A 14,980-nucleotide genomic window follows, 5' to 3' on the forward strand; every position below is an offset into this window, starting at 1 on the left:
TTTTTAATACTGAGTTTGCGTGTTTAATTTTTAGGCATATTTTCCTTTCATCTATCACCATATTGTTGCTTTCATTAAAGAAAAGTTGTTTATCTTACTTTTAAATGAACTTGTCGTTGCGTCGTAGTTAGTGATTACTTCTAAAGTTGTATATCCAGGTAAAAGTTAGGTTTTTGCATCAAAGGGATTTTTCCTTTCGTTAACTACCTAACGCAGTTTGCGTGTAAACTTTATATAAATTAATCATTCTATTTTCTATTACCTTTCAAATGATCTAGATTGTAGAGTTTTAATGATATTTCAGTAACACAGCTGTATTTACTGAGCATTGGACACAATCGTAAAAGTCATTTTAGCAGTGCAAATCTCATTTGAATTCGAAGTCTTGAGTTTGGCAAAGGTAAGTAAGGACTTCCCTCGTTTTTCACAGTTTTAGTTTTGGTTGCAAAGGGAGTCCAGTATTTCATGTATTTAAAAAATTTAGCTGCCAACAATTTTTTTTGCGTGAGTTGCTCAAATTACTAGCAGAGAAGATAACTTAGTTTCTCTACGCAAAGTTCCGACGGTTCTTAAAAATTGCCGCATTTTCTAAAGCAAAGTCGTAAGACTGTTATATTTTTTCGAAATATGCTGTAAATTCATTTGTGTTGCTGTTGTCACATTCCGATAAAAAGAACATACAATTAATGAGAAAAACTTACCAGAATAGATAAATAGATAATTGATAAGCTTGGTGCTTGCAATGTTTTGTTTTCAAAGGTGCCTGAGCTTGTAGAGACTATTATTTCTTTTCAAGTGACATGGCTACAGTTAAAAGGCATTTCTAGAAATTATATTATAAACACTTCCAAGTTTCTGTCATCAAAGGCACTCCATTCCGTTCGAGGGACAGCAGGTAACATTTCGTTGGACTAAGTTGTGGGTATGGGAAAACTCAAATAGGTTAGGAGTTATCTGACTGAGGTCATTATATTGGTTATTAGTGGACGGCTTATATTGTCTGTATATGTGTTATATTAATTTGGTGGTTTCTTAATTGGGTAGTGTATTTGACAGCTATTTTGTTTTCCTTTTCTTAGTTTAGGTTGACTGACCATTGCAAAATGAATCGTGCATTTGTTGCTGTATTTTTGGTGTTCATTGTCTGTTCCATCTTAACCGTGAGTAAATTAACCTGAGGAAAATGCCGACATTTTGAGATGCCACAACTAGTTCCCCGCGTAACGACAATTGAGAAACCAGCGCAGAAGAAAATCCCGTACTGATGACTTGTCACTTCCCAGATCTGGATAGTGAAACATCATCAGCCTAGAATTTCTGCGCTCCTTCCTCAGACGTCATTTCGCGAGGAAACCAGAAGTGTCATCGCGAAATGTGGGTTGTTTTCTCCAGCTTGATTTTATGACAACATTAAACGAAAAACCGCTCCCAATTAGTCTTTCGTCACATTTCCTTACACCTTTTCATAAATACGATGTGTATTCTTCAAATTACCGTATTAAAAGTTATATATTTTGCTTTTTAGGGTCAGGTCTGGTCAGCTTCTTATTTTAAGCGAGACCGTAAGTAGTTAATCATTTTAGTGTAAAATAAATACGTTTGCAAGAAACCATTCGGTATGTAGCTTAAACAATCAACATGTTTTTTGCATCTTTAAGCATTACTCGTTTGTTATAAACATGCACAATCTTGTTGCCTGCTCATATTATACTTTCGTCCCCACAGCCACTCACACTTAACCTACGCTCTGCACCGTGCACGTTACGGTTGAATCGCTAGCTCCGAAATTTAGCATGAGTTTGAGAAAGTATGGGCGAATCCTTTTGCCTTTGTTTACATTTTTGCCTTAGTGACATATGCTTATCATTATCTGCTGAAAAAAATGTCTGAATATCAAAAAAGCGACGTATAAGGGAATAGAACATTTTCACAATACCCGCCATCTCTGCAGGCCCTTTAGGACTGATAGGATAAAAGCGATGTCACGTGCTATTTCAGGGGGCAAACAAGTGATTTGTCAATACTTGAATCGCGGTCGAACAAACTGCTCAACTCAAATTAACCAGCTCTTTACACTTTTGAACATAATTTGTGTATACGGTGACGCATTCTATGGGTTTACCATTATGTAATAAGAAAAAATGTAAATAATGACGTCAGCATTAGTTGGCAAGGGAAACTTAATGTTCCAAACCCAAACCTGACCAGATTGGCATCTGCGTTGACGCCTGCCGAGGAGATGACGATTGTTCAGGTTCCGAAAAATGCTGCTTTAATGGATGCGGGCACGTTTGCATGAAACCACTTGATATGTCAATCAACATGGTTTCCCCATATGTAGGCTTTGCTCGTATGAGTATGCGCAAGGAATCAACTTGTCTGTTCACTACAAAATTTTGCTATGCACTGTGTAGAATTGCTTGCTATGAAATCTAGCTAGAGTTCGAGGAGCTATAGTTGCTGGTTCTGACGGGACAATGGAAACAAGCTTTACGCGACAAGAGTAGCTCAGAAAAATAGTGGATGAACAATATTGACAGGCTGGTTACAACTGGAGTGAGGTCATAGAAACAACATAGAATTTAGCCATACTTTTCTTATAGTAGCGGAACACGTCAGTATGAAATCTCTAGTACTCAAACTGTGGCTAAGTATAGTAAAATTCGCGTCATTTTCTGAAATAGAGGGAAATTGTTCAAATTATGAACAGATTTCTTGAATTTTCTCGTAGAAATTGGGGAAAAACGGTTTTCTTAAGACAGCATAGCAGAGACTTTGTATAAAAACTATACGCCACTTCCACATTTCCCATAATGCATCTTTTTTATAAATTTTCTCCCCAAAATTTAGCATAACCTGTGGTTTTCATTTCTCCTGGGTATTACAGCCGTCCCAAGAGAAATTGAAAGCAATTCTGTTGCAAAATTTTGGGGGCCAAACAAGGTGCATTATGGAAATGTGGAAATGGCGAATTAATTCTGTTACAGGACGAGAAAAACCTGGTTTGTGTCCCAAGCCCAAACCCGGTAAGGTTGGTCCCTGTGTTGAGGCCTGCTCTGGGGATGGCGATTGTAAAGGTTTCAAAATATGCTGTTCTGATGGCTGTGGGCATGTTTGCACGGAACCAGTCGGTATGTACCTTAACTATCAACATCCCTGCTTTTGAAATTAGCGTTACACGGTTGTTGTACGCATGCGCAATCTTCTTGCATGTTGACTCTTAATCTTTCTTTATTATGTATTATCGGCGTTACTACTGTGCAAAACTGGCAGGTTTGTTCTTGTTTAAAGTGACACCAATCTTAAGAACCTGTATAATTAGAATTTCGTGGAAAATAATCTATAATGATAATGATAACAATAATGATGATGATGATGATAATGATGAAAACCGTTCCGCTAACACGGAATAGCAGAAAATCACCATAAAAGTAATGTTAAAATTTGCTGCAGTGGAAGGAAAACCTGATTTTTGTCCCAAACCCAAACCTGACGTGATTGGCATCTGCGTTGACGCCTCCCAAGGAGATGACGATTGTTCAGGTTCCGAAAAATGCTGCTTTAATGGATGCGGGCACGTTTGCATAAAAGCCATTCGATATGTCAATCAACATGGTTTACCCATATTTAGGCTTTGCTCGTATGAGTATGCGAAGCAATCCCCTTGTCTGTTCACTACTAAATTTTGCTATACACCGTGTAGAATTGTTTGCTTCGAAGTCTAGCTAGAGTTCGAGGAGGTATAGATGCTGGTTTTGACCGGACAACGGAAACGAGCTTTACGCGACAGGAGTAGCTCAGAAAAATAGTAGATGAACGATATTGACATGCTGGTTACAATTGGAGTGAGGTCAGAGAACAACATAGAACAACATAAAACAACATAGAATTTAGCCATACTTTTCTTATAGTAGCGAAACACTTCAGTATGAGATCGATATCTCTGGTATTCAAACTGTGGCCAAGTATAGTAAAATTCGTGTCATTTTCTGAAAATATATAAACTAAAAGAAGTAAATAGAGGAAAATTGTTCAAATTATGAACAGATTTCTTGTATTTTCTCGTCATGAGAAATTAGGGAAGAACGGTTCTCCTAAGACAGCATAGCAGAGACTTTGTATAAAAACACCATACGCCACTTCCACATTTCGCATAATGCACCTTATTTATAAATTTTCTCCCCAAAATTTGGCATAACCTTTATTTTTCATTTCTTCTGGGTATTACAGCCGTCGCAAAAGAAAATGAAAACAATTCTTATGCAAAATTTTGGGGGGCAAACAAGGTGCATTATGGAAATGTATAGAAATGGCGAGTTAATTATGTTACAGGACAAGAAAAACCTGGTTTGTGTCCCAAGCCCCGACCCGGTCAGATTATATCCTGTGTTGAGGCCTGCTTTGGAGATGGCACTTGTAAGGGTGCCGATAAATGCTGCTCTAATGGCTGTGGACATGTTTGCACCAAACCACTGGGTATGTACCTTAACTATTAACATCCCTTCTCTGAAATTAGGCGTTCCACGGTTGTTATACGCAAGCGCAATCTTCTTGCCTAATTACTCTTAATCTTTCTTTATTAGCATTATGGGCGTTACTACTGTGAAAAACTGGCAGTTTTGTTCTTGTTTAAAGTGACACCAATCGTAAGAACCTGCATAATTAGTATTTCATTGAAGATAATCGATAATGATATTGATAACAATAACGATGATGATAATGATAATGATGAAAACCGTTCCGCTGCCACGGAATACCAGAAAATCAGCATAAAAATAATATTAAAATTTCCTGCTGCGGAAGGAAAACTTGAGTTTTGTCCCAAACCCAAACCTGACCAGATTGGCATCTTCGTTGACGCCTGCCGAGGAGATGAGGATTGTTCAGGTTCCGAAAAATGCTGATTTAATGGATGCGGGCACGTTTGCATGAAACCACTCGATATGTCAATCAACATGGTTTCCCCATATTTAGGCTTTGCTTATATGAGTATGCGCAAGCAATCCCCTTGTCTGTTCACTATTAAATTTTGCTATACACCGTGTAGAATTGCTTTCTGCGAAATCTAGCTAGAGTTCGAGGGGCTATAGTTGCTGGTTTTGCAGAACAATGGAAACCAGCTTTACGCGACACGAGTAGCCCAGAAAAATAGTGGATGAACGATATTGACATGCTGGTTACAATTGGAGGGAGGTCATAGAAACAACATAGAATTTAGCCATACTTTTCTTATAGTAGCGGAACACTTCAGCATAAACTCTCTAGTATTCAAACTGTGGCCAAGTATAGTAAAATTCCTGTCATGCTTAAAAATGTAAACTAAAAGCAATAAATACAGCAATTCTTCAAACAATGAACAGATTTCTTGTATTTTTTCGTAGAAAATAGGGAAAAACGGTTCTGCTAAGACAGCATAGCAGAGAATTTGATTAAAACACCATACGCCACTTGCACATTTCCCACAATGCACCTTATTTTCCCTTCCGCCCCAAATTTCGCATAACCTTTGTTTCTTATTTCTCCTGGGTATTACAGCCGTCCCTAGAGAAAAGGAAAACAATTCTTATGCAACATTTTGGGGGCGCAAACATGGTTCATTATGGAAATGTGGAAATGGTGAATTAATTATGTTACAGCACAAATAAAACCTGGTTTGTGTCCCAAGCCCCGACCCGGCCAGGTTGGCACCTGTGTTGAGGCCTGCTCTGGGGATGGCGATTGTAAAGGTGCCGATAAATGCTGCTCTAATGGCTGTGGACATGTTTGCAAGAAACCGCTGGGTATGTACCTTAACTATTAACATCCCTGCTCTGAAATTAGGCGTTGCACGGTTGTTATACGCATACGCAATCTTCTTGCCTGTTGACTCTTAATCTTTCTTTATTATGCATTATGGGCGTTACTACTGTGAAAAACTGGCAGTTTTGTTCTTGTTTAAAGTGACACCAATCGTAAGAACCTGCATAATTAGTATTTCATGGAAAATAATCGAGAATGATAAGTAATGGTAACAGGACTGAGTGGAGTCCAATTCGGTCTGTAATCATACGAGTGATTAACAAAATCGGACGACCGTGTAGCGGGGTCCGATTTGTTTAATCACGAGTATAATTACAAACCGAATTGGACGACACGAAGTTCTGTTACCAATTAATCGTAACTTTAACAAAATTTGTGATATAATAGGCTATTTTTTAAATCAAAACACAAGAAATTTGAAATTTTGTTTTGCTAGCAGTGAAAAAAAAAAAGCCATTTAAGCGCGCGCGTGATGGCGCGTACTGTCCAATTACTTAGGCATGACGCGTACTGTCCTATTAACTGTCCAATTAAGGCTGAAATCAGGGCAGTTGATAGCCAATCAGATTTGACAATTTTGTTATAGTTATGATTATGATATCAATAACGATGATGAAAACCGTTCCGCTAACACGGAATAGCAGAAAATCAGCATTAAAATAAAATTAAAATTTCCTGCAGCGGAAAGGAAACCTTAGTTTTGTGCCAAACCCAAACCTGACCAGATTGGCATCTGCGTTGACGCCTGCGAAGGATATGAGGATTGTTCAGGTTCCGAAAAATGCTGCTTTAATGGATGCGGGGACGTTTGCATGAAACCACTCGATATGTCAATCAACACGGTTTCCCCATATGTAGGCTTTGCTCGTATGAGTATGCGCAAGCAATCCCCTTGTCTATTCCTACTAAATTTTGCTATACACCGTGTAGAATTGCTTGCTTCGAAATCTAGCTAGAGGTAGAGGAGGTATAGTTGCTGGTTTTGACCGGACAACGGAAACGAATTTTAAGCTGGGGGCAAACAGACGCAACAACTCCCAACATTGTTGGCCAACAATGTTGGGAGTTGTTACGTCCGTTTGCTCGCAGCTAAAAGTTTGACCGGTTTCAAACTTTGCGCAACAACTCCCAACAACACGCAACAACATGCAACAGGGTGTGCAAACGGACGCAACATGTAACATCCAACAATGTTGGAAGTTGTTGGCCAACGCTGTTGCTTCCGTTTGTACGGGGCTTTACGCGACGGGAGTAGGTCAGAAAAATAGTGGATAAACGATATTGACATGCTGGTTACAATTGGAGTGAGGTCATAGAAACAACATAAAATTTAGTCATACTTTTGTTATAGTAGCAGAACATTTCAGGATAAACTCTCTAGTATTCAAACTGTCGCTAAGTATATGTCATGTTTTAAAAATATGTAAACTAAAACCAGTAAATAGAGGGCAATTGTTCAAATAATGAACAGATTTCTTGTATTCTTTCGTAGAAAATAGGGAAAAACGGTTCTGCTAAGACAGCATAGCAGAGAATTTGATCAAAACACCAAACGCCACTTGCACATTTCCCACAATGCACCTTATTTGCCCCCACTCCTGTCCCAAATTTCGCAAACCCTTTGTTTTTAATTTCTCCTGGGTATTACAGCCGTCCCAAGAGAAAATGAAAACAATTCTTATGCAACATTTTAAGGGGCAAACAAGGTGCATTATGGAAATGTATAGAAATGGCGAATTAATTATGTTATGTTAATTATCTTCATTTTTCTGATTATCCAAGATATTTAAAAGATATGTTTCGTTTACGCTCTAGCACCTATTTTTTAAGAGGACATAATATGCTCTGTTTGCCCAAACCATTGACCACTTCTATGGTATCAATTCCTTTAGTTACTTGGCAGCAACATCTTGGAATTCTCTCCCTGACCATTACCGCACTATTTCTGATTTTACTTTTTTTCGACGACTGATATCTACTGGGAACAATAATTTTCTTAAAAGGGCAGGAACTGCAAACCTTTCTACATCATGACAATTTGCAAGTTAGTTGTCCAGGTAGTTAGTTATCTTATTTGTTATATGGAATTAACTTTTCATTATAATTGTTTATTAATGTAGTTGGCTCGAAGATATTAGCACTTCAGTGCTACACTGTAAATTCGAGGGTAAATAAAGTTTATTGATTGATTGATTGATTGATTGATTGATTGATTGATTGAAGAAAAACCTGGTTTGTGTCCCAAGCCCCGACCCAGTCAGAAGATCTTCTGTGTTGAGGCCTGCTTTGGGGATAACACTTGTAAGGGTGCCGATAAATGCTGCTCTAATGGCTGTGGACATGTTTGCACGAAACCACTGGGTATGTACCTTAACTATCAACATCCCTCCTCTGAAATTAGGCGTTGCACGGTTGTTATACGCATGCGCAATCTTCTTAGCTGTTGACTCTTAATCTTTCTTTATTATGCATTATGGGCCTTACTACTGTGCAAAACTGGCAGGTTTGTTCTTGCTTAAAGTGACACCTATCGTAAGAACCTGCATAATTAGTATTTCATGGAAAATAATCGATAATAATAACAATAATGATGATGATAATGATGATGATGAAAACCGTTCTGCTGACACGGAATAGCAAAAAATCAGCATAAAAATAATATTAAAATTTCCTGCAGCGGAAAGGAAACCTGAGTTTTGTCCCAAACCCAAACCTGACCAGATTGGCATCTGCGTTGACGCCTGCCAAGGAGATGCCGATTGTTCAGTTTCCGAAAAATGCTGCTTTAATGGATGCGGGCACGTTTGCATGAAACCACTCGCTATGGCAATCAACGTGGTTTCCCCATATTTAGGCTTTGCTCGTATGAGTATGCGCAAGTAATCCCCTTGTCTGTTTACTATTTAATTTTGCTATACACCGTGTAGAATTGCTTGCTTTGAAATCTAGCTAGAGTTCGGGGAGCTATAGTTGCTGGTTTTGACCGGACAATGGAAACGAGCTTTACGCGACAAGAGTAGCTCAGAAAAATAGTGTATGAACAATATTGTCATGCTGGTTACAATTGGAGGGAGGTCATGGAAACAACATAGAATTTAGCCATACTTTTCTTATAGTAGCGGAACACTTCAGTATGAAATCTCGAGTACTCAAACTGTTGCCAAGTATAATAAAATTCGTGTCATTTTCTGAAAATAGATAAACTAAAAGAAGTAAATAGAGGGAAATTGTTCAAATTATGAACAGATTTCTTGAATTTTCTCGTAGAAATTAGGGAAAAACGGTTTTCTTAAGACAGCAAAGCAGAGACTTTATATAAAAACACCATACGCCACTTCCACATTTCCCATAATGCATTATTGAAATTCTTCCCCCAAAATTTAGCATAACCTTAGGTTTTCATTTCTCCTGGGTATTACAGCCGTCCCAAAAGAAATTTAAAGCAATTCTTGTGCAAAATTTTGGGGGCCAAACAAGGTGCATTATGGAAATGTGGAAATGGCGAATTAATTATGTTACAGGACAAGAAAAACCTGGTTTGTGTCCCAAGCCCCGATCCGGTCAGGTCGGCACCTGTGTTGAGGCCTGCTCCGGGGATGGCGATTGTAAAGGTGCCAAAAAATGCTGCTCTAATGGCTGTGGGCATGTTTGCATGAAACCACTGGGTATGTACCTTAACTATTAACATCCCTGCTCTGAAATTAGGCGTTGCACGGTTGTTTTACGCATGCGCAATCTTCTTGCCTGTTGACTCTTTATCTTTCTTTATTATGTATTATGCATGGGCGTTACTACTGTGCAAAACTGGCGGTTTTGTTCTTGTTTAAGGTGACACCAATCGTAAGAACCTGCATAATTAGTATTTCATGGGAAATAATCGATAATGATAATGATAACAATAATGATAATGATGATGATGATGATGAAAACCGTTCCGCTGACACGGAATAGCAGAAAATCAGCATAAAAAAAAATGTTAAAATTTGCCGCAGCGGAAGGGAAACCTGAGTTTTGTCCCAAACCCAAACCTGACCAGATTGGCATCTGCGCTGACGCCTGCCAAGGAGATGACGATTGTTCAGGTTCCGAAAAGTGCTGCTTTAATGGATGCAGGCACGTTTGCATGAAACCACTCGATATGTCAATCAACATGGTTTACCCATATTTAGGCTTTGCTCGTATGAGCATGCGCAAGTAATCCCCTTATCTGTTCACTACTAAATTTTGCTATACACCGTGTAGAATTGCTTGCTTCGAAGTCTAGCTAGAGTTCGAGGAGCTATAGTTGCTGGTTTTGACCAGACAATGGACACTAGCTTTACGCGACAAGAGTAGCTCAGAAAAATAGTGGATGAACGATATTGACATGCTGGTTAATATATAGATTTAGCCATGGCTAAAAGCGAAGCTCCAATTAGTAAATTCATAATTTAAATCAAACAATAAACTTTTGATCCAAAAATCAGTTAACTTAAGGGCACATTCATGTGACTTTTGAGGTAAAGGCTAAGTTATTTTAGAGTGAAACATCTTACATCGAATTGATAACCTTATATGTACACCCAAAAAACAGCAAACATCTTCGATCACTTTCAAGATCACAGTAGATTAAGCCTCGAAAACAAATTCTTGGAAAACAAATCACGCCGAATTTTTTTGCGTTCGACAGGTTTACTTTACAAATTGTTGCCAACAAATCTGGGGGTGTTTAAACCAACCTTTTATAATTTTTATACATCACATTTGAGGTGAAACAGCACTATTTATCATACAGACCTCGGACAGAATGCGGTATTTCACAATTTTTCAAGACAAATTGCACTCAGTCAATATTTAGGACGATCAATCGTAGGCTTTAAGCGAAACCGTTCAAAATTTTTCCAAAATCACCCATACGGCCAGCTGGTTCTCGTTTCTATAAAGCGAGCTGTCAGTGTGGTCGAGTGTTTGAATGAACTTTAATAGAGTTACGCTTCAACATAATAGCGAATTTATTTATTTATTTTTTTGTTATTTAATAGTTTTAGTTATAACGATGTGTAATCTTATAAAGCGTTTGATACGCGCGACATTTTTGAGTACTCCTGCAAGCGATGTTCGTGAACGACGAAAACAAACGGCACGGAGAAGCGATTAAAATTGCAAGAGAGACTACTAACAATCAAAAAAATATATATATAATTCGGTGAAACATTTACAGAGACAACAATTTTCATTCACGAAAGACAAGTATTAAAGAGTCTCTAAAAATCCTGAGTCTTTAAGCGTAAAGCTTAAGCTGGCTTCCTGGTGCGGTGTTTACTGTTTTCGAAGGTGAACTCCTCGAAGCAAGAAAATCGCTCAAAGTTTTCTTTCTAAAGCCAAATTTATAACTAAATATTCTTCGGATCGTTTTCTTTCTATTTGTGGTGAGCAAATATATCTGAAGGCTTTTTGAAGTTCTGTAAGCTTATATCAAACCTGATACTAGGTCAGATCATTGACTCAAATCCTACAAAGGTACATAAACTTGCCGCATAAACTGTCAGCGTGAATTGTGCAAGACTTCATGAAATTAGATATAACAAAAACAAACATCAAATACAATAATTACTCAGGCTTACCATTCGAGATTCAGTTTTCTGAAAGCTATCAAGGAAGGCCACAGTTGCTTGAGACTTTTAAACCCTCTTACGCATTAAGCAAGGTGAAAAACGAAAACGATGCCATCCGAAATCGAATTACCGAATTTTGACAAGCGACGCATTTCTCAACCAAAAACCCAGTAAACAAACCAGCCATGAATAACAGAAGACTCTTGATAGCAGCTGTATTTCATTTTGCACATCCAGAGGAAAAAGACAGTTAAAAACATCACAAGTTGATACAAAACTCTGTCAGCTTCAGCTGTGAAAGTAAACAACTTTCAAGATGCTGCATATTTTTTCCGCATGAACTCACCTGTCAAATTTTGACCAATCAGAGTATAAAAATTGGACGTAGAGCGTGACCAACGCGTGACCATGGTAAGATAAGGTCTTCCCCGCCTGTACTTTTAAAAAAGCTTGCTGAATTTTCGCTTTCGAGGTCAGTTTGAAATCAAAATCCTAATAGTACGGGGCCATAGTGACATAAACGCAACATATTTGATATAAATCCTTGGAAAAAATAAACTTGAGCCTTCAATCATTTGACACTGGTAATTTGTCAGCGGATAACTTCAAAACAATACTCGACCTCGATGGGTCGACACTTGAGCCCGCAGAACGGTCAGGTGATACTGGTCAGCGGATGCCCTGTTTTGATAGCTGTCAATTGATCACATCACAGTTTTCTGTTGGGCTCCCAAACTAGCTAAAAGTGTGAGAGTAAACATTGGTTGTTCTGTGGTGCGGACGGACGGTCGCTCGCTCGCTCGCTCGGTTTACGGTCACGTGATTGCCAAATTTTCCGGGATGGGTAGATTACCACATTTCCTTAGCTATGGGGCTCCGCCCACGCGCGCGCAAAGCGCGCGCGTGGAGCTCCGCTACAATTGGAGTGAGGTCATAGAAACAACATAGAATTTAACCATACTTTTCTTATAGTAGCGGAACACTACAGGATGAAATCTCTAGTACTCAAACTGCGGCCAAGTATAATAAAATTCGTGTCATTTTCTGAAAATATATAAACTAAAAGAAGTAAATAGAGGAAAATTGTTCAACTTAAAATATATGAACAGATTTCTTGTATTTTCTCGTAGAAATAAGGGAAAAACGGTTCTCCTGTATAAAACACCATACGCCACTTCCACACTTCCCATAATGCACCTTATTCATAAAATTTCTCCCCAAAATTTTGCATAACCATTGTTTTTCATTTCTCCTTGGTATTACAGCCGTCCCAAAACAAAATGAAAGCAATTCTTATGCAAAATGTTGGGGGGCAAACAAGGTGCATTATGGAAATGTGGAAATGGCGAATTAATTATTTTACAGCACAAGAAAAACCTGGTTTGTGTCCCAAGCCCAGTGGGCCTGGTATCTGTGTTGAGGCCTGCTCTGGGGATGGCGATTGTAAAGGTGCCAAAAAATGCTGCTCTAATGGCTGTGGACATGTTTGCACGAAACCACAGGGTATGTACCTTAACTATCAACATCCCTGATCTGAAATTAGGCGTTGCACGGTTGTTATACGCATGCGCAATCTTCTTGCCTCTTGATTCTTAATCTTTCCTGAGTTTTGTCCCAAACCCAAACCTGACCAAATTGGCATCTACGTCGATGCCTGCCAAGGAGATGACGATTGTTCAGGTTCCGCAAAATGCTGTTCTAATGGATGCGAGCACGTTTGCATGAAACCACTCGATATGCATGTTTTCCCCATATTAGGCTTTGCTAGTATGAGTATGCGCAAGCAATCCTCTTGTCTGTTTACTACTAAATTTTGCTGTACACCGTGTAGAAAAGCTTGCTTCGAAATTTAGCTGGAGTTTGAGGAGGTATAGTTGCTGGTTTTGACCGGACAATGGACACGAGCCTTACGCGACAGGAGTAGCTCAGTCGGTAGAGCGCTTGACTACAGAACAGGAGGTCGCTGGTTCGATCCCTTTGGCCCGACCAATACTCAGATATACTGAGATATGAAGGTACTGCCTTTTTCAAATTGCCCTGCAAACGGCTAGACCCTTCGGTTGACCAAGTGAAATGGCGGTCCCGTCTGTAGTAGGAGACGCCAAAAAAGTGTCTCAAATTAGTACTTTCGTGCTAAATACATTGACACTCAAATAAAGTGCTTATAATATTTTTTCGACAAGGCGGAAGGTAATTAATTCTAAGAAAATTGCAAGGTACGGGTAAATAGAATCCTTTTGAGTGTATATCATTTCCCCGCTCTTTCATTTTTCTTACGTACGTTTAATCAATTGTTCGTGTGTTTGGCTTTTATAGACCCTTTTGTGGTCCTTCATTCTGATCGCTGCCCTAAGCCCGGCCGTTTTGGCCTCTGTGCTGAGCTTTGCGGTGTAGGTGGTGGATGCTCAGGAGGAAAAATATGCTGCTCTAACGGGTGCGGTCACCAATGCATGTCTCCTGGTAAGTAGTGAATCTGCTTCTCCTTAAAACATTGACCAGCATTGAATATCTCCCCATAACAGTTATTTATTACTTTGGAACCTTGTACTACCCTCTACTTTTGATGCGTCTTAGACACCTAGATAATATGGACAGCATGGCATGTCTCCTTCGTGTCCGTATTTGTCCACTGTAGTTAATTGAACCAGAGGGTTGTGGGTTTGGTCATTGGTCCCATAAAATTGTGCGAAAAATATGCATTTTGTTTTTGTTGAATTGTAATTCGGTGGATGAGTTTTAATTGTCAAGAGTGAGATTTTCTCAAATGGTTTTATTCAAGATCGTAGTTAAACAATGATGACGATGTGATTGTCATGATCACAATGAATATGATACGATGACAACTGGACCCTAGCAATGACAATGACCACAATAATAACTATGAATTAATATAATTACAAACATATATGATGATGGTGATGGTGATGACGATGATATTGATATGATGATGATGATGATGATAGTGGTAGTGATGAAGGAGATGATAGTGGTGGTAATTAAGACGATTATTTAGGGAAAGCCCAGGAAGCTCAGGCTTTTAATCACTCTGTATTGAACATTAATGGCCTGCGCGTAAGAACCTACATTTTTTCAAGTCTGGCGAAAAGGTTCTTGGATTTTTTTGGTGGGTAGCTCCTATTTAGGCTAAGTTGGTTCTTGATTAGAAGTATTTGACAGAATGTACTTTCCTTCTCAATTTGGTATGTATGTTTTTACCAATCAGATTAACATTTAGAGACAGAGGACACTCTTTTGTTACCAATAAAGAGACGCATAGTTGACAGAATGTACTCTTCTATTCTTTTATATAGCGCTACGCTAGCCTCTTCCACGAAGACATTGGTCAAGTTAATTTCCAGCAATAAAGAAAGGCCTTGGAGAGATGTTTTCTGTTCTTCATTGCATAACGGTTACATTGATTTAAAAGTTAGAATAAATTTAAAGTTAATCGATGTAAGAAAAATAAATGCAGTATGAAAATAAAGTCAAGATGAAATACAACTCCTTTTTCCTATTTTTTCTTGATTAATCACACTCTCTCAAATTATTCTTTATGAATGTATGGAGATCAGCCTGCAGAATTTGTA

The 14,980-nt window shown here is 38.6% G+C and overlaps 1 long non-coding RNA gene across 1 annotated transcript; it reads left to right on the forward strand.

The window, feature by feature from the left end:
* The first annotated feature begins 8,025 nt into the window (after positions 1 to 8,025).
* LOC140924122 (uncharacterized) lies at positions 8,026 to 12,957 on the forward strand. The gene is made up of 3 exons (XR_012164200.1): positions 8,026 to 8,160; positions 9,321 to 9,464; positions 12,759 to 12,957. It is a non-coding gene; the product is annotated as an uncharacterized lncRNA (long non-coding RNA).
* Positions 12,958 to 14,980: the final 2,023 nt, after the last annotated feature.

Source organism: Porites lutea, chromosome 14 (genome assembly GCF_958299795.1).
Source record: "Porites lutea chromosome 14, jaPorLute2.1, whole genome shotgun sequence".
NCBI lineage: Eukaryota > Metazoa > Cnidaria > Anthozoa > Scleractinia > Poritidae > Porites > Porites lutea.